We start from the raw sequence: 25,578 nt of genomic DNA, 5'->3' as shown, positions 1-25,578 counted from the left end.
AGTCTACTACTTCGGTGTGGAACTATTCACGGAGAGGAGGAATGCTTTCTTTCTTTAAAGATTTTATTTGTTTATGAGATACACACAGAGAGGCAGAGACACAGGCAGAGGGAGAAGCAGGCTCCCTGATGCTGGACTTGATCCCAGGATCCCGAAATCACGTCCCGAGCCAAAGGCAGAGGCTTAACCACTGAGCCACCCAGGCATCCCAAGAGGGAATGCATTCAATTGCAGTAATAGCAAACCTTACTAAATGTCCATACTGTTTAAGCCCTTTTATTATCCCAGATAGCTCTGTGTGTGGAGATAAGGCCATCCCTACGGTTGGTTGTTAACCAACCAAATACATCAAATATGGCTTGACGATATTGCCAAGGACGAAGGTCCTTTCCCTCTTTTTGCTCTGCCATTTTTAAGTGTTTTGGCCTGTTTTCTAATCAGGCTTCCCTTATGGTCCTAAAATGACTTAGTTTAAGATTACAGATGATATCCATAAGCAGAAAAAGGAAACACCATTATGTTCTGCCCCTTTTCAAGACTAAGGAAAAGCTTTCCCCTCAGCAGATTTCCTCACGTGTCTTATTAATTAAAATTACCTTAACTGTCTATGCCCTTCACCAACATGGGTGGTGAGGTACGCATGATGGACTCAGGGCAATTGAGGTTCATATCTCAGGTGTGAGGAGGGGCCAGCGTCTCCTGAAAGACAATCTGGGGAAGGTAAACAAAATTAGGATTATATTAAGTATCCTCCAAAATTATATTAAAAAGGCAGAAATGTTAAGGGCAGTGTAGGAGTGCTGACAACACTGATTCCATCTTTGGCCCTCCATCTTATTCATGCCTTCGCAATGATCTCCCCTTGAGGCTACATGTTTCAGGTCCTGTGGAGGTTAATGCATGCCCTGACCTGAATGCAGGAAGGCTTGTTCTACTCTTCCCTAAAATGACACACAGAAGGCACCACTTTAGATAACTAGTAGAGATGACTGGTGCACAGAAGGTTCTACTTTAGATAACGAGTAGAGATAGAACTAGTGCACAGGTAGCACCACTTGAGATAAACCACGGTATGACCTCACCACCATGCTGCTTGCTCTATAGAAGCTGGGGGTTAAGGTCTGTATTTACTGGAGAATAGCTGCATTGTGCTCCAGATCATCTGTCTGCCCAATTCTCCCTGTAAGTTGCCCTGAGTTAGACTGTGTAAAGAGTACGGGGTAGTTTGTATTGTTTTTCTGGTCTCAGAGTGCCTTCTTGGGGTGCCTGGGTGGCTCAATTGGTTAAACATCCAACTCTTGGTTTCGGCTCAGGTCATGATATCAAGGTCCTGAGATAGAGCCCTGCAGTGGGCTCCGTGCTCAGAGGAGTGTACCTGAGATTCTCTCTATCCACCCCTCACCCCTCTGCTTGCACACATACTTTCTCTTGCTGTCTCTCAAATAAATACATAAATTAAGAAAAAAATTCTCGAACTACCTTCTCAGTTTGGAGGATACTTTACTGACCCACCTCTGCCTTCTAACAGGGAGAAAAAGGGGATAGGCAGATGAATGTTGAGTGTGTAATAGTAACCTCTACTTCACAGAGATAACCTGATTTACCTATGTAGGTAAGAAAGTGAGGCACTAGAAAAACAGTTCCTGTCATTCTTTATAAGATAGTGTGTATATTTAAAATATAAACCAAGTACTTTGTTGCAAGAGATGTAGATTGGAGATTTATGGCTAGGACTTGGTTAACACTTCTGGTGGGATAGTAACTCATTACTTTTAAGAGCCTTAGCCAACATTTTCCACTTATGTGATGTCTTAATCTGTTTAGGCTACTGTAACAAAAATACCATAAAGTCAGTGGCTTATAAACAACAGAAATTTATTTCTCACAGTTCTGCAGGCTGGAAAGTCCATGATCAAGGTGTCTAGATTCAGCATCTGGTGAGGACCCACTTCATGAGGTTCATAAACTTGTGATTGGTGAGTAGGGCTATTTATTCAGTAAAGTTTAACTGTTTGAATCACTATCACCTTCAACAATGCTCTGCTTCAATTTTATCAAGTGGGATATATTTGCTTAAAGTCTCTTAACCATAAACCAGTGTCCAATAATAGAAGGTAGAGGAAAATGGCTTCTGACACTTTAGGGAAATGGATCATTCCCTTATTCCAGACATATTATTGAACGTTAGTGTATGTGAAACACTGGTAAGAAAAATGAGGGATTCGAATGAAATAAAACCTAGGCTTTCTCACTTCACTTACCACTATAAATCCTAGAGTATAAACCCCACAAGGGGTTTTGCTTTTCCACATTGTCTCTCCAGTATGGCCTAGCACACAAACATACAAGAGAGAGCGCCGGACTTAGCTCAAGGAATTAGCCAAGGAGCCACTGAGGTGGCTCTAATGCCTTAGCAGCCTAGGCAAGCAAACCAAAACCTAAGCTAGTGTGGATGCCGTCAAAAATCTCAAAATTAAGAACTAGAAACTTAAGAACAGTTAATCAGAAACAGCCAACTAGGCCTTCTCAAATAAGGCAACAAGTTAGAGCTAATCAAAGAATTTCTTTGATTTGTTTTTCCTTCTGTCAGCTATAAGGCCTTTCTCTTAGCTCCTGCTGGTGAGGTGCCCCTAGCCATTTTCAGCTTAGTGCTGCCTGATTCACATTGATGTTTGCTCAAAAAAAAAACCCTTCAAAACAGGGTCCCTGGGTTGCTCAGTGGGTTAAGCGTCCAACTCTTGGTTTCTATTCAGGTCCTGATCTCATGGGTTGTGGGATCAAACACCGCATTGGGTTCTGTTCTCAGTGGGGAGTCTGCTTGGAGATTTTCTTTCTCCTGCGCTCCTGTCCCTAGCTTGTGACTGTGCTCTCTCTCAAATCTTTAAAAAAAAAAAAATTGGATGTGAGGGTGATGTGGCTGTGACATCTGTCTTCCCATTGACGGACAGGGTTGATTTGGCTGATCTGGCTGGCTAGGCGGATGTCCCTTTTCTCTCTCACCAGTTCATGTGTGTTCCTCCCAAAGCTGTGTGCACTTGGTCTAAGAGGATGACCTTCCCTGATAGAGGAGGACAGTTCTTCAGTCAAGGGTATAGAAAGAAGCAGGTGTGCTCCCCTGCTAGGACCTCCAAACAAGTTCTCAAGGTCCATTTGTAGGAGAATAAAGGGCAGTCAGGCTTCCAAGACTCCAGACACATCCAAATGAGGTGTTGCATGCGGCAATCTGCCTTTCTTTAAAACAAAAACACTTCAAAATTTTCATGTCCCTCAGTTTACCTTTCAGTACAACTAAAACTAGTGATAGTAGGTATGTATTTGAAGTGTTCAAAGATGGCAAGTGTCCAGAAAGGAAGATTTTGAATAAGAGACCATTTCAACCCAGGATTTATTTTAATCGGATAGAGTAAGAGGAGAGACATGGCAATAACTGCCTTTGAAGAAAGAGTTTATTACAATTCCCTGGAGGATGGGAGGCACTGCTTGCCATACCGGGACGATAACCCCAGTAACATGGGGTTACTAACAGGGAGAAGATGGAGGGAGAACGGGAACTAAACTTTTCTTTATAGTGCTGGGAAGTAGCTGGGTGGGGATGTTTCCTATGGTGTAGAAAGCAAAACGCACAGTTGAGGCTTGTGGCTGGAGGGTTTGTAATAGGTTTCCCGAATGCCTGATCCTGAATAGTACACATATGCAACAAGAACATCTAACAAAAAAAACACCTTGGACCATTAGCATGACACTGTGACTCCAAGATGCCAAATCATCAGCTATAGATATCCAAAATAGTTACTACACTAGTATATTCTATTACTGATACCATGATGTCACCAGTTTAGCTTTGTATTTTTTTAGAGACAGATAATACACGTATTAACAGAACGAGACAGTGCTTGTTTATAGTACTCCAAACAGTAAACAAAGGCCTTATTTACCCAGTTGTTTCTCTTTGCATCAATGTCAAAGTCCTTGCGGTTGCTCATGAGGTGCATTCATGCATTTATCATTGCCCAGAAGGAGTTAGAGCTACAGGTGGACTCTTCCTGTTCCAGTGTTTTCCCCCTTCCTTTTCAGGTTAACCACAATGACCAGTCTCATCCTAGCTCTTAATCTTATCAGCCACTTCAGAAAGACCTTCCCTGAGGATTCTGTTCTGGTTGGGGGTGATTCAATAAAGATAAATTCTAACATTAGAGGGGGAAAAGGTGATGCCTTTCTAAATGCATGGACTATGATGAGTAATAAAATCAACAAATCGGCTAAAAGCTGAGTGAAAACATTTTCTGTTGGTTTTTGTGGATAGGAAACTAGAATCTGGAGAGAAAGCTTTTCTTAAAAAAAAAAAAAAAAGCTATAGAAGAGCATCTGAGTGGCTCAGCAGTTGAGCATCTACCTTTGGCTCAGGTCATGATCCTGGGGTTCTAGGATCTAGTCCCGCATCAGGCTCCCCACAGGGAGCCTGCTTTTCCCTCCTCCTATGTCTCTGCCTTTCTCTCTGTGTGTGTCTCATGAATAAATAAAATCTTAAAAAAGCCATAGGACTTTGATACTAAAAGACAGTCACTTCATTTCATTATGACTATTATTTGTGGTTAAGTGGACATGTTTAAAAATCTAATCTGCTTAAAAATTTACCTTGAGCTTGTAGTATTTGCCTAAATTCTTTTGTTGTGGCAATCATTTAGAAGAAAATCTAGGTTTTACTTGAAATTTTCTACAGAATGATGAATTTGTTGAATACCCATCGGGTTTCTCTCTGACGGCACCTAATGAGAAATTAATTTTTAATCCTATCAGGCAGCATGGTGGTAAAGGACAAACTAGTTTATATACTACCCAATATTTAAGCCCCCTGAAGGCCAAATACATTACTTTAAAATATTTTTCAGAAGGTGCAACCTAATTTTCTTACCTTTTCTGGATTTATTTCGCTTTTTAAAATTACATTATGTTTTGGTGATTGGGATTATACTGCTGCAGGTAATAACACTTCCCCTATAAATGGCGACTATCTTTTGGTGCTATTAAAAAGACGCAATTGAATATCTATTTATGGAGCTTCCTTTATGTAATCTACCAGTTTGAAAGTTGTGATCATGTATTCAGAGACTACAAGTTGACTTTCATCACTGGGAGTGGAAATGGGTACCCAAAGGGATATTTGGGGCCAGCACTTGGGGAGGATGGGACCAGTGGGTATGCGCAGGATAACATGATGGTTAAGGGTTCAGTTTCTGGAGCAACATGGGGTTCAAATTCCTGCTTTCTCAATTATTAGCTCTGTGACCTTGTGCAAGTTTCTTAAATGTTCTCTTCTTCATTCTTCTAAAAAACGGGGAAAGGGATAGTACCTACCTATCTTATAAAGTTATGAGCATCATGTAAATAAATACACTTAGAATAGTTCTCAACAACTGTGTATTGTGGTATTAGGGGAGGAAGGGTCATGATGGTGACAAGAACGTGGAGGCTGGAAGAAAGAACAGTGCTGGGACACCTGGGTGGCTCAGTGGTTGAGCACCTCCTTTCAGCCCAGGGTGTGATCCTGGAGTACCAGGATCAAGTCCCGCATCAGGCTCCCTGCATGGAGCCTGCTTCTCCCTCTGCCTGTGTCTCTGCCTCTCTGTGTCTTTCATGAATAAATAAATAAAAACTTAAAGAAAAAAAAGACACAACAGTGCTGTAGAGCTGGATTTTCCTGGTGGTGAGAATTATTTAGGATCTTTGTTAAGAATATGCATTTCTAGGCCTTCAATTAGAACACCTAGGGAGTCTTCTTAGAATTTATGTTTTTGACAAATATCCCAGATGATTCTATCAGATTAGTTTGGGAGATTGATGTGGTACAGTGTAGATTTCAGAGTCAGACAGATAATGGGTTCTGATCCATTCTTGAAACAATTATGTCGAGGTGTCTGCATGTACCAGAGCCTGCTTTAGGTGCTGGGCATACAGCAGAGACCAAAACCTACCAAAATCTCTCTTATTTTTTGTCCTTTTTTGTAGTCTACTGGGATTCCTATCCTAAGATGCCAACCGGGGCTGTCAGAGTGACTTGAATGAACCATTTAAACAATAAAAGCTTTTTCCCCCTCTTGTCACAAAAGCATTAGGAGTTTACTAAAGAAAAAAAGTAAATCAGAAACTATACACCATCAGGCGCCTGGGTGGCTCAGTAGGTAAGCATTTGCCTTGGGCTCAGGTCTTGATCCCAGGACTTAAGGCTCCCTGCTCAGTGGGGAGTCTGCTTCTCCCTCTCCTTCTGCCCCTCCCCCTCCTCAAGGGTGTGTGAGCACTCTCTCTCTCTCAAATAAATAAAGTCTTAAAAAAAAAAAAACCTATATACCATAGCTCAGTGAGCTCATGTTGGAGAGGGATATTCTCAGTGGCTCAGAGGCCTGATGTCAATATTAAGTGAAAGCATTTAGGGGGTAGTTTCGTGGTGGTGGTGGGGAAGATGTCCAAGTAGTTTTACCTTTAAATGGGAAATTGAGGGCAGCCTAGGTGGTTCAGCGGTTTAGTGCCGCCTTCCCCAGGGTGTGATCCTGGGGACCTGGGATTGAGTGCCCCGTCGTCCGGCTTCCTGCACAGGAGCCTGTTTCTCCCTATGCCTGTGTCTCTGCTTCTCATGAATAAATAAAAATCTTAAAAAAAAAAAAGGGAAATTGAGCCACTTGGCTACAGAAAAGCCATTGTGACCAGATTTAGTTTGCTTGGCTTTGTGGTTTTTGTATCTACTGTCTGATTGGGTGGGTGGCAAACCTCATATGGTGTTTTGACCAATCCCTTCAAAATTGCCCTTTGGAAGGAAAATTCGGGCAGCTGAATTTTGGGTTGTTTTTCCTCCAGGAAATATAGGACCAAACACAGGAGAAAATGTTTGATTGATGGCTTCTTTACATACTTACCTTTAGTACATATTTACCATCTAGTAATACATTATATGTTAATTAACTGAATTTAAATGAAAAGGAGTATTAAACATTTTAAAGCTATAATTTACTTTTTTTATAATTTACTTTTATACTAACATGATTTTTGGAAATTATGGGACTATAGAGATAAGGATACATACTTGATCATTACTCAGCCTGACACCACTCAGTTTCCTTATACCATTCCTCTCAAGCTGAGCTTTTGAAGGTAGTGACTTTGTAATTGCCAGCACCTTGCAATGGCCTCTTTTCAATCCTTATTCATTCTGAACAATAGTATTTGTCACTTTTGACAGCCTATCCTCCACCCCCTTCTATGCTTCCTTCACACTTGGCCTAGCTAGCTCCTATTTCTTTACTATCTACTTCCTTTATACCACTGCCAAGCTCATGTTCAACACTCTTCATATATATTCTTTCTCTAGAAGAATGACTTCACTCTATTTGTGCATAAGTGATGCCCACATCTGTTTTCCTATTCCTGACTTGTCTGCTGAAGGAAAACTGTTTTTCTACTACTCATCACCCTTCTGATACCAGATATGTGAGTTTTCCATATCAGGCACTTGTCCAGTTTCACAACTGGGTGTGCCACAATCAATTAGGTTCTGATGCTAGCTACTAAGAGTTGGCACCCGTTCTGCAGGTTAAGGGTTCAGTCCCAAGACTGTCTCTTCAGATGTCAGTCACAAGTAGTGGGTTCCCAGCTTACCCACACTTCCGTCCAACCTGGCTATGAATTGGAGGTCCCTGAAACCTCCCTAAGGTTTGATAATTTGTTATGATAGCTCACAGAAATCAGGGTGGAGGGAAGCTCTTTACTTACTACTATTGGTTTATTATAAAGGCTACAAATGAACAGCCAGATGAAGAGACATTAGGGTGAAGTCAGAAAGAGTCCTGAGCGCAGGATCTTCTGTCTCTGCAGAATTTGGGTTGTGCCACCAACCTGGAAGCTCTCTTCTTTTGTTTAGGGTTCCTATGGATACCAGATATGTGTATCTGGTCCCATTTCACAGCTAGAGTTGATTAAATCATTGGCCATTGATGATTAACTCCATCTCCATTCCCCTCTCCCTTTCCTGGAGGTTAAAAGTAGGTTGTGGGACTGAAAATTAAAATTTTATAATCATATTATCATGTGGTTGGTTCCCCTGGCGACCACCCCTTTGCTCCATCTCATTAGCATATACTCAGGTGTACTTGACAGGGGCTTATTGTGAGTAACAAAAGGCTCTTCTCTCACTCCTACCACTCAGAAAATCCTAGGGGCTTTAAGAGCTCTGTGCCAGGAGCCAAGAATGAAGACTAGATATTTCTCATTACATCACAATATTACATCTACCAAGTCCCAAATCTTAATTTCTGGTTTGTGTGAACATCTATCCCAGTGTTGGTGAACAGTCCAACAATGCTTCAACATTCACATAGCCAAATCCGATTCAATGACCTTCCTTTACTTTTAATTTTATTATTGATGATGGGTTTATTATTGTGGAATTATTATAATAGAGTAATTGACTTACTTTATTAACTTATTTATTATTTTTTTGCCTCATAGTCTTATGACTAAGCAGAAATGTGAAAATTGTTCATTTTTAAAACTCTGGCCCTATTATCATCCAAAATAGCTCAAGTTTTTTGTTGTCTTTACCTTTCTTTACCTAAATTTCAATTTAGGCCTTTATTATCTTTCTTGTAAGAGATTCTTAATCACCTTGACCCCTATCTGGCCTCTTATTCCAATGCATCTTTCAGATTACTGCCAGAATCTTTTCTTTTCTTTTTTTTTTTTAAGATTTTATTTATTCATGAGAGACACAAAGAGAGAGTGAGAGAGGCAGAGACATAGGCAGAAGAAGAAGCAGGCTCCATGCAAGGAGCCCGACATAGGACTCCATCCCGGGACTCCAGGATCAAGCCCTGGGCCGAAGGCAGGTGCTAAACCACCCAGGTAGCCACCCAGGGGTCCCTACTGCCGGAATCTTAACATGGATGTGATGATGTAATCATTCTATTTGTAAATTTTTGCTGCCTTGCTGTACCCTCAGACTGCAAGGTGTACACCCTTCCCATTTCATTTAACATCTTCCTCCTTCTGAACCATATTACCCACCTGTGTACTTGGATACCAGAGATGATATTCTGTTTCTCTCCTGCTACTCAGGTTAATTGCTTTGCCTTTGTCCTGACTTTAATAACATTTTGCTTTTGGTTGAAATCTTCATCCTTCAAGGACAGTGTATATGTTCTTTTTCTTTTTCTTTTCTTTTTTTTTTTAATTTTTATTTATTTACTTATGATAGTCACAGAGAGAGAGAGAGAGGCAGAGACATAGGCAGAGGGAGAAGCAGGCTCCATGCACCGGGAGCCCGATGTGGGATTCGATCCCGGGTCCCCAGGATCACGCCCTGGGCCAAAGGCAGGCGCCAAACCGCTGCACCACCCAGGGATTCCCCCCCCCCCCTTTTTTCTTAAATAGCGATTTGCCACATCCAAGCAAATGAACCTAATTTTTTTTAAAATTTTATTTATGATAGTCACACAGAGAGAGAGAGGCAGAGACACAGGCAGAGGGAGAAGCAGGCTCCATGCACCGGGAGCCCGATGTGGGATTCGATCCCAGGTCTCCATGATCGCGCCCTGGGCCAAAGACAGGCGCTAAACAGCTGCGCCACCCAGGGATCCCTGTATATGTTATTTTTCATGTGAAGTCTTCCTTAGCCCTTAGGAGGGCTTTGTTATAATTTACTCCTCTTGACTTACTCAGAATAGTAATCCTTGGATCTGCAAAGCACTTGAGCATATTATTAAATGAAAAGTACTTATTTTTTAAAGTCATCCTTAAAATGTTTTTTTATTACCATTTAGTTCTTTGGTAAATTTCCATTGTTTCATTTCTTAGCAAACCACACTACCATCTTTGTCACTGTCTTCCTCACTTTGACACACACTGAAAAACTGTCTGGGCTGCTTGCATACAGTTGGGGTAGACTGAGGCAGAAAGCTCTAACAATTAGTCCTGTATGTAGCAACTCCATCAGTGCTACAGTAGACCTGGAATGTTGTTAAGTGACTGCCTCTCCTACTGCTGTGCCCCGGTTGCCAGTGAGGAGATGTTTTCATGTTTCCTTTAAAATTCCAGGTCATAAACAGATTCATACTCAACATATTTCTAAGCATAGTGGCTATTCCTTTATATAATTTTAAACAAATCTTGAGTAAATGATGTGCAGTTAAGCCAGTCTACTCAGTTTAGTCTTTTGTTTAAATAGCAGCTGATTTCTCAGTCTCCCAGGAAACTGCTTGAAAACCATGGGACTCAAGAAATAACCCTTTAGAGAATGTGTCAGGATCTCTAAAAGCTTTAAAATTAAAGCTTTAAAAAGGATGGAGTTACCAGTTTGTGTAAGTAAGCATGACAACATGGCAGAATGAAATCAAATGATGAAACCACACAAGTGAATGCATTCTGCTAATGACTGAATCTAACCAGACCAACCAAAAATAAACTCAAGTAACTGCAAATTTCTCAAATCTAAATTACCCAACATTTTACTGTAATTTTATTAGTCTGTGAAAGGATCACAGTTATAGCCTACAGGTTTAATAAAATACATGAAGGTGTTGAATATTGGTCTAAATAGAAGTACCTATGCCATGGGATAGATGCCTCTATTTTTACTGTATACTTGTACAAAGAATGAGTAAATTAATCGACCTTAACATCTTCACTAGTTTTTGTAGTTGATTGTATTATATTGTTAGTATCAATGTTAATAATTATATATAAAAGCTTAATAGCATAAATAGTAAAATATATCACATATGAATTGCTTATTAGATGAAAAGGTTGTCAAAAGTGCACATTAGAGGTATTCTGGAATATCCAAGTAGTTTTCAATTTCTTATTTCCCAAGCTCCCTTGGTTCCTTTACCTCTCAGCTTTGCAGGAATCTTGCTAGATCTTGTCGTGCTACCCCTATTGTGAGTTAACAAGCAGGTGATAATTAGCAATAGCGGTGACCTTGAATCTAGTTGAAAAATGGATGAAATTTACATTACCCTTACTGCTTTGGAAATATAATTTGGCTGGAGCCAATAGAGTAAATAGATTTTTGTTTATCCACTGTTCAGTACTTCCCTGTCAGTTCTAAATATTCAGAAAAAAGTCACAGGATTCTTGAAACCTTTCCCTGGAGCATGCTGCCACCTGTTGGCCAGATAATGCAGGGCAGCTGCAGTAGTATGGCTTCTCATTCTGCCTAACATTTAACACTTTTGGAACATAGAAAATTTGGATTTTCAACACTAAGGGATTCATCAAATATTGGAATTACAAAGAAAAAAGAATAAAAGAGCCTATGGAATCAAATAATCTGGAACATTTTGCCCAAAAGTTACATGATTACAAAAATGCTGTAAAAAAAACAAACCAAAACAAAACAAAACAAAAAACCTCTAATACACCTATTTTTGAGTTGTATAAGAAGGAAAAAAAATCAGCCTTGAAAAATTGTATAGGGAAACTCTTAAGGTCCTCCTTGTCTTACGTTTATTCGGTCTTGTAAATATGTCATCACTTTAAAAAAGTTATGGCATATATGAAAACTAACTTCGGCCTAAATGAAAAAGTTGGATATTTAAAAAGTCAGTAATAAATAAAATCTGTGATATAACATCTAAATTTTTGATACTTAATTTATAAACCAATCTTTAGCATCAATGAGCCAAGAAGTCTGCCAGGTTCTTTTTTTTTTTTAATTAATTTTTAAAAATTTATTTATTTATGATAGAGAGAGAGAGAGAGAGAGAGAGAGAGGCAGAGACATAGGCAGAGGGAGAAGCAGGCTCCGTGCACTGGGAGCCCGACGTGGGATTCGATCCTGGGTCTCCAGGATCGCGCCCCGGGCCAAAGGCAGGCACTAAACCGCTGCGCCACCCAGGGATCCCTTTTTTTAAAAAAATTTAAAATTTTTTTTATTTTTAGGTTCTGTGACTAGTACAGTGAATCAAAGACACCGGGTCTGCCCTCTGGAAACCTGTCTAGAGGGTGATATAGAGGCATCAGCAGAATTCTAGAAAAAAATGGAATAAGGTACAATATATGTAGAGTGCTTTGGGAGCATGGAGGAGATATTTTACTTATTTATTTTTAAATTTTATTTATTCATGAGAGACACACAGAGAGAGAGAGGCAGAGACACAGGCCGAAGGAGAAGCAGGCTTCATGCAGGGAGCCTGACATGGGACTTGATTCAGGGTCTCCAGGATCACACCCTGGGCTGAAGGTGGCGCTAAAGCGCTGAGCCACCGGGGCTGCCCTGGGGGAGAGATTTTAAAGCCCAACTTGGGTTATGGAAAACAATAAGCAGATCAGAGCAAATATTCTTTAATAGGTGCACTTGTTGAGAGCTGAGGACTTAAATTCAGGTCTCCCATGATAAAAATTTAAACTCCTGTTTTATATTGTCAGATTTCTACCCAGAATGTCTATTATTCATTGTAAATTTTCCTCCTTTTTCTTCTTCCAAGGAAAAATACCTAAATTTAGGAAAATTGTGTACTATTTCCATCGTTAAGTTATAAACAATTTGGGCAGCCCGGGTGGCTTAGCGGTTTGGCTCCACCTTCAGTCCAGGGCATCATCTCGGAGACCTGGGATCGAGTCCCATGTCAGGCTCCCTGCATGGAGCTTTCTTCTCCCTCTGCCTGTGTCTCTGCCTCTCTCTCTCTGTCTCTCTCTCTCTGTCTCTGTGAATAAATAAATAAATTCTTTAAAAAAAGATATAAACAATTTAATAACTAAAGCTTAGAAATAACTAGAGGCTATGCAAGTGTGCGCATTTATCCTTTATCTGAATTTAATATTTATTGTCTTAGGAATGATCACCTTTGCTTTTCGTGATAGCTTACCAATACTGTAAATGTGTTAATTCCCATCTTGTGATCTAGGTTGATGTTCTATAAAGGACTGCTTCTTTAAATTGACTTTCATTTCTTTTTAGATAAGTTTTGAGAATATAATTCTCTTCTACTTTTTTTTTTTTTTTTTTTAATGCCCAACATAGGGCCTGAATACTTAACCCTGAGCTCAGATCAAGAGTTGAGCACTTAACAGACTGAGCCACCCAGGCTATCCAGGTCCCTTCTACTTTTACACTTACTTTGTTTAACATGAAAGGGCAAGTTGCCAGCCTGGAATGAATGAATGAGTAAAATAAATGAACAAATGAGTAAATAAATAAGCACACAGTGTATAACACAGGCAGACAATGAACTGTTAGGATATCTCTCTCAGACTTTAGGTTACTGCTGTTGGAACCTGTAGCTCTTTGGTATTTTCTGGTAGTCCTCTTTCTACTGCAGAAGCCACTTTCTTTATCCTGCCAGTGGCCCGCTTTCACTGTTGTCTTTTTCTTAGATTTTATGTCCCTTTAAAATAACATGACATTTCTAGATCTCAGAATTTGACAAGAATCTGTTTTAATGCCTTTAAAATTAGATAAAATATTAGATCACTGTTCCTTTTTTTAAAAGATTTTATTTATTCATGAGACACACGGAGAGAGGGGGGCAGAGACTTAGGCAAAGGGAGAAGCAGCCTCCATGCAGGGAGCCTGATGTGGGACTCGATCCTGGGTCTCCAGGGTCACACCCTGGGCCAAAGGAAGGATGCTTAACCGCTGAGCCACCCAGGCATCCCTAGATTATTGTTCCTATGTTGAAGTAAGGTTTAAATAATTTTTTAGACTGTTGAATGGGAAGTCATCTTTCAGCATTTTGACCCAGGGGCACTTTGTAACATCTTAAAACTTCTGGTCTCCGATTAGAAGATGTTAACCAGACTATTCTCCCATCTAAAAAAAAAATTCCATGGGATACCTTTAAAGAGAAGTTAAAATGAATAAAATAACATTTAAAAATCTGCTTAAGGGGCACCTGGATGGATCAGTTGGCTAAGCATCCAACTCCTGATTCTAGCTCAGGTCATGATCTCAGGTCATGAGATCAAGCCTGGTGATAGCTCTGCACTGGATGTGGAACCTGCTGGAGATTTACCCTTGCTCTCCGCCCCTTCCTCCCTTAAAAAAACCCTGCTTAAAAGTTATTTTTAATCTAAGTTTAACAGACACATTTTTGAAAGTTTCCAAAAATAGTCATAAAATGAAACATTTTTGTTAGCCACTTGGTTTCATCTACCTGTCTACCTTCTAGATAGCAGGTATAAATGTTTTGTTATATATCATTCCAGATTTCTTTGTGCATAATATATAAGTGAATAAAATGTATTTTACCCTTTTTACTCAGAAGGTAGCATACTATATACTGTTTTCACTTTGTTTTTGAAAAAACTAATAACATACCTAGAGATCTTTCCACATTTTTTTTTTTTAATTTATGATAGTCATAGAGAGAGAGAGAGAGAGAGAGGCAGAGACACAGGTAGAGGGAGAAGCAGGCTCCATGTACCGGGAGCCCGACGTGGGACTCGATCCCAGGTCTCCAGGATTGCGCCCGGGGCCAAAGGCAGGCGCCAAACCGCTGCGCTACCCAGGGATCCCTCTTTCCACATTTTTAAAGAGGTTTCTCATTTTTTATAACTACATGGCATTCTAGCCTGAAGATTTTATTGAATCATTATATTCAATCAAGTAGCCTCCTATTGATGGACATTTAGGTTGTTTTCCATTTTTTGCTATTATAAACAATGCTATCAAGAATAACTATATACATTTAAAAATAAGATTATTGACCTTTTCTTTTTCTGCGTGTGAATTTTTTTCCTCATTCTGTGTGCGTGCATGCATGTGTGTGTGCCTTTTTTACATGAAGAACTTTTTTGATTTTTATATAGTCAACTTTGTCAATTGTTTCTTTTGTGATTCATTTTGTATTGTGATTAGAAAAGCTGTCCTTGGGACACCTGGGTGGCTCAGTGGTTGAGCATCTGCCTTTGGCTCAGGGCGTGATCCCGGAGTCCTGTGATCGAGTCCCACATCGGGCTTCCTGCATGGGGCCTGCTTCTCCCTCTGCCTGTGTCTCTGCCTCCCTCTCTCTGGGTCTGTCATGAATAAATAAAATCTTAAAAAAAAAAAAAAAGCCAAAAAAAAAAAAAAAAAGCCATCCTTACTTCAAGGTTGTAAAAGAAATGTCTACTTTCTTCAAATACTTTTAATGCTTTATTTTCACATCTAAGTCATTGATCCATATAGAATCTCTTCTAATGTAGAGTGTGGGTCTAACATCTTTTTTTCCAAGTGGCTACTCAATTGTTACAACACAATGTATTGAATAACCCATCTTTCCCTGACTAGTTTTAGATGATACCCATTTCGTATACTAAATCCCTATATGTATTTGGTTTATTTTTTGGCTTCCTGTTCTGTTCCTTTTTTTTTTTTTTTTTTTAAGATTTATTTATTTATTTATGATAGACATAGAGAGAGAGACAGAGACACAGGAGGAGGGAGAAGCAGGCTTCATGCCGGGAGCCCGACGCCGGACTTGATCCTGGGACTCCAGGATCGCGCCCTGGGCCAAAGGCAGGCGCCAAACCGCTGAGCCACCCAGGGATCCCCCTTCCTGTTCTGTTCTTTTGGGCTGATCTGGCTATACATATGTCACTTTTCCTAATTGGCTTTCGATTGATTAAACATTAATATGATTTTTGTTTTTGTTTAGTGAATAACATGGGATTGTAAACATCCCTGCCTTTTGGGAGGCATATTTTGATTCTCAAGGTGTGAATAAAATCTGATAATAGAGCTGCCTGTAGCAGCACCTTGATATATGATCAGTGTCCAGTCCTTTTGTGTTCATCCTGCAGGCCAGCGTTTCTGCATTGTGTTACAGAGATTCTCTGTCTTTGGCTCAGGTTGTGATCCTGGAGTCTAGTCCCACAGGGAGCCTGCTTCTCCCCCTGCCTATGTGTCTGCCTCTCTTTGTGTCTCTCATGAATAAATAAATAAAATCTTAAACCCCATTTTATTAGCCATGTGGGCTCCAAGATATTAGCTGTACAGCCTGGATGTGAACTAGATGATGTAAATAATCAAAAATAAAAAAGGGGCTTGATCTTGTCTAGCTCTACAACAAAGGAAAACCAGAAAGTTAGTTTAAAAAAATATTTCAGTTATTATTACTATTTTTACCATAACTTGGTAGATAGATGGTGTTATTTCATTTTATGGGGACAGAACCAAGAACAGATGAATGAATGAACCCAAGTTTACCCAGGAAGTGGTGGAACCAGGATTAGAACTTAGGTAAGGTTTTGTTCTGCTTTTGAGATCACTACGGATTCATAGAAAACTGCAAACATAGTACAGGGAGGTTCTCTGTACCCTTTATCCAGTGTTCCCCAGTGGTTACATAAGATCTAACAAAACCACTGGTTAAGCTAGGCAAAGGGTTACATCTTATGTAACCGTAAGACAATATTCAAACTAGAGCATGGAGTCCATACCGTGTGTGTGTGTGTGTGTGTGTGTGTGTGTGTGTGTGTGTGTGTTTATCTATCTATGTCATTCTAGAACACATACATTGGTATAACCTCTATAGCAGCTAAGATACAGAACTCTTCCTTCACCACAAAAATCTCCCTCCCACTACAGATTAATAGTCACTTCTCCCCTCATTATCTCTAACCCCTGGCAACCACTAGTCTTTTCTCCACGTTTATAATTTTGTCATTTTGAGAATGTGACATAATGGAATAATACAATATGTGACCTTCTGAGACGTGTTTTTTTTCACCCAGCATAATGCCTTTGAGTGCCATCCAGGTCCTTGTGTGCAGTTTGTTGTAGACAGCATATAGTTGGGTTATGATTTTTATTTATTCTGCCAATCTCTGGTGAATTTCGACTGTTTTCATTTAATTATTGATGTTAGGGCTTAAATATTCTATTTTTCATTTTGTTCTATTTCTCCATTTTGCCTTTTGTGGGTTACTAAAACATCTTTTAGAATTTCATTTTATCCGTTTTGAGTGTATATGTCTTCATATCCCTTTCTTAGTGATTGCTGCTCTAGGCATTAGTTTAGATATACAGAACTTATCACAGTTTACTGGTGTTGACATTTACCAATTTGAAAAAAGTATAGAAACCTTACCTCCTTTTAAGTTCCTCTACCTTCCACATTTATAATGTAATTGTCTTAAACATTTCCTCTACCTACATTGAGAACCACATCAAATAATATATATGTATTTTTTGCCTCCACCATCAAACACAATTTAGAAAACTCAAGAGGTGAAGGAATGTCTATTGTATTTACCTAAATTTTTACTCTTTTTTGTTCTTTCTTCCTGATGTTCCAAGTTTCCTCCTTCTGTTGTTTCCTTTCTGATTCAAGAATTGCTTTTAGTCATTCTTTTGGGGCAGATCTGTTGACAACAAATTCTCTTATTTGTCTTCCATCTGAGAATGTCTGATTTCTCCTTCATTCTTGAAGGATAGAGTTTTTTTTTTTTTTTCTTTCAGTACTTGAGAAAATATTCAGTTTTCTTAGATTCGTTTTATGTGTAATATCCAGGTATTTTAGCTGTACTTAGTGGGAGAAATAGAGAGAATATTTACACCATCTTGTCCTGGAACCAGAAATCCATGGAACAGTCTTTAATATTTAATATTATTTGTATTCAAATTTGGAAAATGGGTACTCCATGAGATCCCCAACATATAGTTGATTTTTTTCAAGTATTCTATAATTATCACTGTGGTATTACAATCCTCTGTCTTAAAGTCACCAGAAAGTGATGCCAAGGACAAAGCATCTCAGGGGCACCTGGTTGGCTCAGTTGTAGAGCATGTAGCTCTTGATCTTTGGTTGTAAGTTTGAGCTCCATATGGGGTATAGAGATTGCTTAAAAAATAAAATCTTAAGGAGGTGCCTGGGTGGTTCAGTCAGGTAAGCATTGACTCCTCATTTTGGCTCGGGTCTTCATATCAAGGTCGTGGGATGCAGCCCTGAGTCAGACTCAGTGCTCAGTGGGGAGTCTGCTTGGAGATTCTCTTTCTCTCTCCCCCTTTTCCTCTGCCCTTCCCTCACGTTCTCTCTAAAATAAATCCTAAAATCTTGAAAATATATTAAATGCAAAATCTATATGTATCTCTAGGAAGTGTAAAATGACTATTTACCAAAAGAAAAACATTAGAGTACAAATAAAAATGCCAACTGAATATGTCCAGTGTTTGGCACCTATTCTTTTTTTGGACTCATTAATTCTGGGAGCTTAATAAAATAGCCCTTTGTGTAAGGAAAGGACCTTAGAATGATTGAGGACTCCTTTCCAAAGTTCCACGTGCAGGACTTTAGTGAGACACATTCATTAGTGTTGATTGGAGTTATGTAATTCTTATTCCTCATGGTATTATAGCTCCCTTTGTTGGTGTCCAATCTAATGCCAGACTCCCAAAAGACCCTGAATTTGGCAAGGCCACAGTAAGATGAAATGCATAGTCGTCTCTTTAAAGAAAAAAAAAGGCAGTCCAAGCTGTTCTCTGTAAGTTTTAAGCTTAGATTTAATCAAGTCCAGCCAAAATTATTCCACCCAGGAGCTATTATCACATTCCTCCTTTTGAAAGCAGCTCAAACCACGGAATCGTTGGCAGTCACATCTAATCCTTTAGGAACAAAAAATTCTTGGAGCCTCCCAGTCCCTAGCTCATACTTCCTTTTCCTGTTTAACATGTTGGTGAAGTTATTTGGGAAACAAACAAAAATAGATTTGAGTTTTAATTTGTAAATCTTCAACTGAATACAAGATAACTTCATGCTAATAAAAGTATTGAATCTGGAAGAAATAGTAATTGGAAAATTGGTTTATAAGGAGTCTGATACAGAGAAGTACCTATCAATATATATTAATATAACTCTATTAATCTTCTTATAAAGCAGCTATGTGTATGTCTGTATTTATACATGCATATGTTATCTAGAAAAAGAAAACCCAAGAGATAATGGATAAAATTACCATTATTAAAAATTACCAGTTTTTATTTACTTAAAAACATTTTTTTAAAGTAGGCTCTGCACTCAGTGTGAAGCCCAAAGTGGAGCCTGAACTCACGACCCTTAGATCAAGACCTGAGCTTAGCCAACTGAGCAACCCAGGTGTTCCTTAAATATTTTTTGAGCTGCAACTCGTTGGGCTGAGCCATAATCCCTTCTGCCCACATCTGTTTCTTCACCTTGTTTTTATAGACATTTATGTGAAAAAAAAATGCTTCAAGATATATGTGTTCTGCTTGCACCTTGTCAGAAGTATCTATGATTTTGTTTGGGATTTCTTTGTTATATAGGATAGCCACTTGCGGTTTAATAAACAGATACTTTTTGATTGTATTGGACAAGTTCACACTATGGAAGGCCTCATAGAACTGATCTTGAATGGTGCTTATGGGATATGCTCATCCTGAGCAAAACTGAGAAATATGTGGAGGCATGCTTTTGGCTCCTCCTTAAATGAGTACCCTGTTTTTCTTTCCTGAATTCACCTGTTTCTACCCATGGGCCCTGTCCTGAAGTCTGATTCTACTTTCACATGGCTGTCAAAATTTTTTTAGTAACATTGGCTTAAGGTGTATATAAAAAATGATTTAACTAAGCTATCATTCTTTCCAATCTTTTGCTTTTTAAATGAGATTTTCAGAAGATAAAGTACTTTTTTCTCTTCCGCTATGCCAGCCTGCAGCTGGAAGGAAAGAGTTAGTTAGCAAACCATCTTGAAGTAGAGAGGGCCCCTAGTCTGTGCTTGTTTGATATAAACAGTTGGGTTTTTATGAATTATAGAAGCCACTTCTGGGAGGAGATGGACTCTCACCTGAATAAATCACGAGAGTCCAGCCATCCAGGGCTCTCAAGGGAGGAGCTTAAGCTAAAGACTTTCCCTAGTTGGGCCGTCAGTCCAAAGCAAAAAAGTAGCTGTTCATTAAATTGCAAGTGGCCATCTGCTTACTTAATCATATACTTCTTTTTTCCTTTGGGCTGGTTATTTCTGGTCTGGCCCCTTTCACTAATTAGCCTAAGCTTGAGCTTTAGGTGAACCTCTTCCATTTGGTTAAGCCATTTGAAGTGAAAAAAACTGTTGTTGTTCTGAGGTTTATAAGAACTGGTTATTCAGAATCTGAGTTGACCTGTGGCTTTTGCTGAGTATATTTGAATACACCCAAATGAATTGTTTTATTCTTTTTCTCAGCTTGGCAGTGTAGATCACAATGCTTACATTTACTATTTTTTAGAGCTAGACTGTATTCCTTGTTATTAAGACATGTATTATAAAAGATTCAGTTTTAAAGTTTAGATAACCAGTGCTAACTATTTGGTCTGCATTCTTTTGCAATGTTTGTACACATACATGTGTGTGGGATGGGTTAGATATCTAAATGTAGCAAATAAAGCTGTAGGAGAATATGTCTATGATGTGTTGGGGCGGAATGTGGAAGTGAAAGAGGGAAGCTTCTTAAGCAAGATGGAAAACCCAGAAGCTTGGAGTCAGATTTGAATCAAATTAAAGGTTTAAACTTTCTGAAGATGATACCCAATTTCGGAAATTATTTATAATTCCCAGACAATTGAATACTTATTTCACTAAGCATGTTTTCATATCCATGTTGCTGCATATATCATGCCATTTAGGCAAGGAATGTTTTGGGGACTCGGGGCATGTTCTAGAAGGGGAATGCCTTAATGTGAAGAGGAATGCAGAGAGAGGAAGATTGGAGTAGAGGCCAAGATACAGTGGAATGTATGTACATAATATTCCATGATATATATCATTATATATATAATATTCCATTAGAGGATGTATTCTCATTAAAAATTTTATATGTTTGTATATATTTAGAGCTGTCTCATATTCAAAGGCTGCATATTATTTCAATGTATGAATGTAGCATAATAATCTAGGTAATTATTTACCTAGTCTCAATAGAATACCAAATCACTTATATATTATAGTACTTATATCTTTATGCAGATATGTAAGAATATTGGTGGGATAAATTCCTAGAAGTGATCTTCTTTAGTTGATGTTTTATTTATTTATTTTTTAAAAGATTTTATTTATTTATTTATGAGGGGGGCAGAGGCAGAGACAGAGACACAGGCAGAAGGAGAAACAGACCCCGTGCAGGGAGCCTGACGCAGGACTTGATCCCGGGTCCCCAGGATCACACCCTGGGCTGAAGGTGGCGCTAAACCACTGAGCTACCCAGGCTGCCCTTAGCTGATGTTTTATATAAAATCCTAGTGTCCATTCAATTTTGCACTGGATATATATACATATATGCCACTTCTTTATCCATTCATGTATTGATGGACACTTAGGCTGCTTCCATAATTAGGCTATTGTAAATAATGCTGCAATAAACATTGGGGTGCATGTATCTTTTTGAATTAGTGTTTTAGTATTCTTTGGGCAAATACCCAGTAGTGAAATTACTGGATCATACTGTAATTCTATTTTCAACTTTTGGAAAAATTTCCATACTATTTTCCACAGTGGCTGCACCAGTTTGCATTCCCACCAGTAGTGCATGAGGGTTCCTTTTTCTCCACGTCCTCGCCAGTACCTGTTGTTTCTTATGTTTTTGATTTTAGTCATTCTGACAGGTGTGAGGTGCTAGTTTATTGTGGTTTTGATTTGTATTTACCTGACAATGCGTGATATTGAGCATATTTTCATGTGTCTGTTGGCAATCTGGATGTCATCTTTGGAGAAATGTATGTTCATGTCTTCTACCCATTTTTAAATTGGATTATTTGTTGTTTTTGGTATTGAGTTGTGGAAGTTCTTTGAGTATGAACTCTTTAATCAGGTATGTCATTTGCAAGTATCTTCTCCCATTCAGTAGGCTTTCTTTTAGTTGTGTTGGTTGTTTCCTTTGCTCTGCAGAAGCTTTTTATTTTGATGTAGTCCCAATAGTTTATTTTTGCTTTTGTTTCCTTTGCCTCCAGAGGTATAGCCAAAAAAATGTTGTTACAGCCGATGTCAGAGAAATTACTGTTTGTGTTCTCTTCTAGGGTCTTTATGGTTTTAGATCTCACACTGAGGTCTTTAATCCATTTTGAGTTTGTTTTTTTGTATGGTATAAAATGGTGGTCCAGTTTCATTCTTTTGCATGTAGATTTCCAGTTTTCCCAACACTATTTGTTGAAGAGACTTTTTTTGTTTTTTGCATATTCTTGCCTCCTTTGTTGAAGATTATTTAACCACATAATTGTAGGTTTATTTCTGGGCTTTCTATTTTGTTCTATTGATCGATGTGTCTATTTTTTATTTTTTGCCAGGACCATACTGTTTTGATTATTACAGCTTTGAAATATATTTTGAAAACTGAGATTGTGATACTTCCAGTTTCCTTCTTCTTTTTCAAGATTGCTTTGTCTATTTGGTGTTTTGTTTGTTTGTTTTTGTTTTTTTATGGTTCCATGCAAGTTTTAGGGTTAGTTCAAGTTCTGTGAAAAATACTGTTGGTATTTTGATAGGGCTTGCAGATTCAATTCTGTAGGTTGCTTTGGGTACTATGGACATTTTGACAATTTTCTTTCAATCTATGAACATAGAATGTCTTTCCATTTCTTTGTATCATCTTCCAATTTTTTTCATCAATATTTGTTTTCAAAGTACAGGTCTTTCACCTCCTTGGTTAAGTTTATCCCCAAGTAGTATTACTTTTGATGTAATTATAAATGGGAATGTTTTCTAATTTGTCTTTCTGCTGCTTCATTATTAGTGTATGGAAATGCAATGGATTTCTATATATTGTACCCTGTGACATTACTGAATTCAGTAATCAGTTCTGGTAGTTTCTTGGTGGAGTCCTTAGTCTACATATAGTATAGTGTCATCTGCAAATAGTGAAAATTTTACTTCTTTCTTACCAATTGGTATGATTTTTATTCCTTTTTCTTGTCTGATTGCTGTGGATAGGACTTCTAGCACTATGTTGAATAAAAATGATGAAAGAGAACATCCTTGTTCCTGATCTTAGGGAAAAAACTTTCAGTTTTTCACCATTGAGTATGATGTTAGCTGTGGATTTTTCATATATGGCCTTTATTATGTTATGTTCCCTCTAAATCTAATTTGTTGAGGGTTTTTATCCTGACTGGATGTTGTACCTTGTCAAATGCTTTTTTTTTTTTTTCTGCATCTATTAAAATGATCATATGGGGGACACCTGGGTGGCTCAGGAGTTGAGCATCTGACTTTGGCTCAGGGAGTGATCCTGGGAACCAGGATCGAGTCCCACATTGGACTCCTTGCAGGAAGACTGCCTCTTCCTCTGCCTATGTTTCTGCCCCTCTCTGTGTCTCTCATGAATAAATAAAAAAATATTTTAAAAAATCATATGGTTTTTATCCTTTCTCTTATTGATGTGATGTATCATGTTGATTGATTTATAAATATTGAACCAGCCTTGCATTATGGGAATGAATCCCACTCAATCATGGTGAAAGCTTTTTTAAATGTATTGTTGGACTTGATTTGCTAATACTTTGTTGAGGATTTTTTCACCTATGTTCATCAGAGACATTGACCTGTAGTTCTCTCTCCCTCTCTCTCTCTCTCTTTTTTTGAACTGTCTTTTTAATTTATTTTTTTAAAGATTTTATTTATTTATTCATAAGAGACACACAGAGAGAGAATGAGAGAGAGTCAGAGACACAGGCAGAGGAAGAAGAAGCAGGTTCCATGCAGGGAGCCTGATGTGGGACTCTATCCCGGGTCTTCAGGATCACACCCTGGGCTGAAGGTGGCACTAAACCGCTGAGCCACCAGGGCTGCCCTGTAGTGTCTTTATCTAGTTTTGGTATCAGGGTAATTCTGGCTTTGTATAATGAATTTGGAAGCTTCACTTCCTCCTCTTTTATTTATTTATTTATTTTTTTGGTTTTTGAAAAGGATAGATATTTAACTCTTTTTTAAATGTTTGGTAGAATTCAGCTGTGAAGCCATATGGTCCTGGACTTTTGTTTATTGGGAGTTTTTGGTTTCTGATTCATTTCCATTTCTGGTAATTGGTCTCTTCATATTTTGTATTTATTCCTGATTGTGTTTCATTCTATGTTTCTAGGAATTTATCCATTTCTTCTAGCTTGTCAAATTTGTTGGCATATAATTTCTCATAATATTCTCTTATAATCCTTTGTTTTTCTGAGGCATTGTTTCTCCTCTTTCATTTCTGAATTTGATTCCTCTTTTGTGTGCCTGTGTATGTGTGTGTGTGCATGTGTGTGTATGCATCTGGTTAACAGTTGATCAAGTTTGTTGATCTGTTCAAAGCACTAGCTCCTGGTTTTATGGATCTATTCAATTGCTTTTTTAGTTTCTATTTTGTTTATTTCTGCTCTAATCTTTATTATTTCCTTCCTTCTACTGGTTGTGGGTTTTGTTTGTTCTTTAGGTGTAAGGTTAGGTTGTTTATTTGAGATTTGCCTTCTTCAGATAGGCCTGTATTACTATCAACTTCCCTCTTAAAAGAGCTTTTGCTGCATCCCAGAGATTTTGGACTGTTGTGTTTTCATTTTCATTTGTCTCAGTGTGCTTTCTGATTTCCTATTTGATTCTTTCTTTTTTTTTTTTTTTTTTGGTTGACCTATTTGTTGTTTAGTAGCATATTATTTAACCTCCATTTATTGTACCCTCTCCAGACTTTTTGTGGTTGATCTCTAGTTTCATAGTGTGGTCAGAAAAGCTGTATGGTGACTTTGATCTTTTTCAATTTGTTGATAATTGTTTTGTGGCCTAATAGATGATCTATACTGGAGAATGTTTGTATGCACTTGAAAAGAATTCTGTATTCTGCAGTCAGATGAAATATTCTGAATATTTCTGTTAGATCCATCTGGTCCAGTGTATCATTCAAAGCCACTGTTTCTTTGTCAATTTTTCTGTTTGGATTATCTATCCATTGATGTAAATGGGGTGTTAAAATCTACTATTATTGTATTACTATTGATTCCTTTGTTATTCACTGCTTCCTGTGTTTGGGTGCTCCCATATTGGGTGTGTAAATATTTACAATTGTTACATCTTGTTGGATTGCTCCCTTTATGATTATGCAGTGTCCTTTTTTTTGGTCTCTTGTTATAGTTTTGTTTTAAAGTCTATTTTGTCTGATATAAGAATTGCTACCCTGGCTTTCTTTTCACTTCCATTTGCATCCTTCACTTTCTTTTTTTTTTTTTTTTTAAAGATTTTATTTATTTATTCATGAGAGACACACACACACACACACACACAGAGAGAGAGAGAGAGAGAGAGAGAGAGAGAGGCAGAGACACAGGCAGAGGGAGAAGCAGGCTCCATGCAGGGAGCCCGATGTGGGACTCAATCCCGGGTCTCCAGGATCACACCCTGGACTGAAGGTGGTGCTAAACTGCTGAGCCACCGGGGCTGCCCACATCCTTTACTTTCAATTTGCATGTGTCTTTAGGTCTGAAACTAGTTTTGTAGGCAGCATATAGACACATCTTGCTTTTTATCTATTGTCACCCTATGTCTTCTGATTGGAGCATTTAGTCCATTTACATTCAAAGTGACTTATTTTTTAAAAAGATTTTTATTTGAGAGAAAGCGCTCATGAGTAAGGGGTAGGGGAAGGGGCAGAAGGAGAGGGAGAAGCAA

At 38.4% G+C, this 25,578-nt stretch overlaps 1 long non-coding RNA gene across 1 annotated transcript in view; it reads left to right on the top strand.

Moving 5' to 3' along the window:
• The first annotated feature begins 1,896 nt into the window (after nt 1–1,896).
• LOC140594949 (uncharacterized) overlaps nt 1,897–25,578 on the top strand; it is a 93,103-nt gene continuing 69,421 nt past the window's right edge. Inside the window, exon 1 of the long non-coding RNA XR_011996222.1 lies at nt 1,897–1,976. This is a non-coding gene — a long non-coding RNA (uncharacterized lncRNA). The remainder of the gene's footprint in view (nt 1,977–25,578) is intronic.

Source organism: Vulpes vulpes, chromosome 13, assembly GCF_048418805.1.
Source record: "Vulpes vulpes isolate BD-2025 chromosome 13, VulVul3, whole genome shotgun sequence".
Lineage (NCBI taxonomy): Eukaryota > Metazoa > Chordata > Mammalia > Carnivora > Canidae > Vulpes > Vulpes vulpes.
Note: the sequence above shows the minus strand (reverse complement) of the source record. Positions and strands in the feature narration are given on the sequence as shown.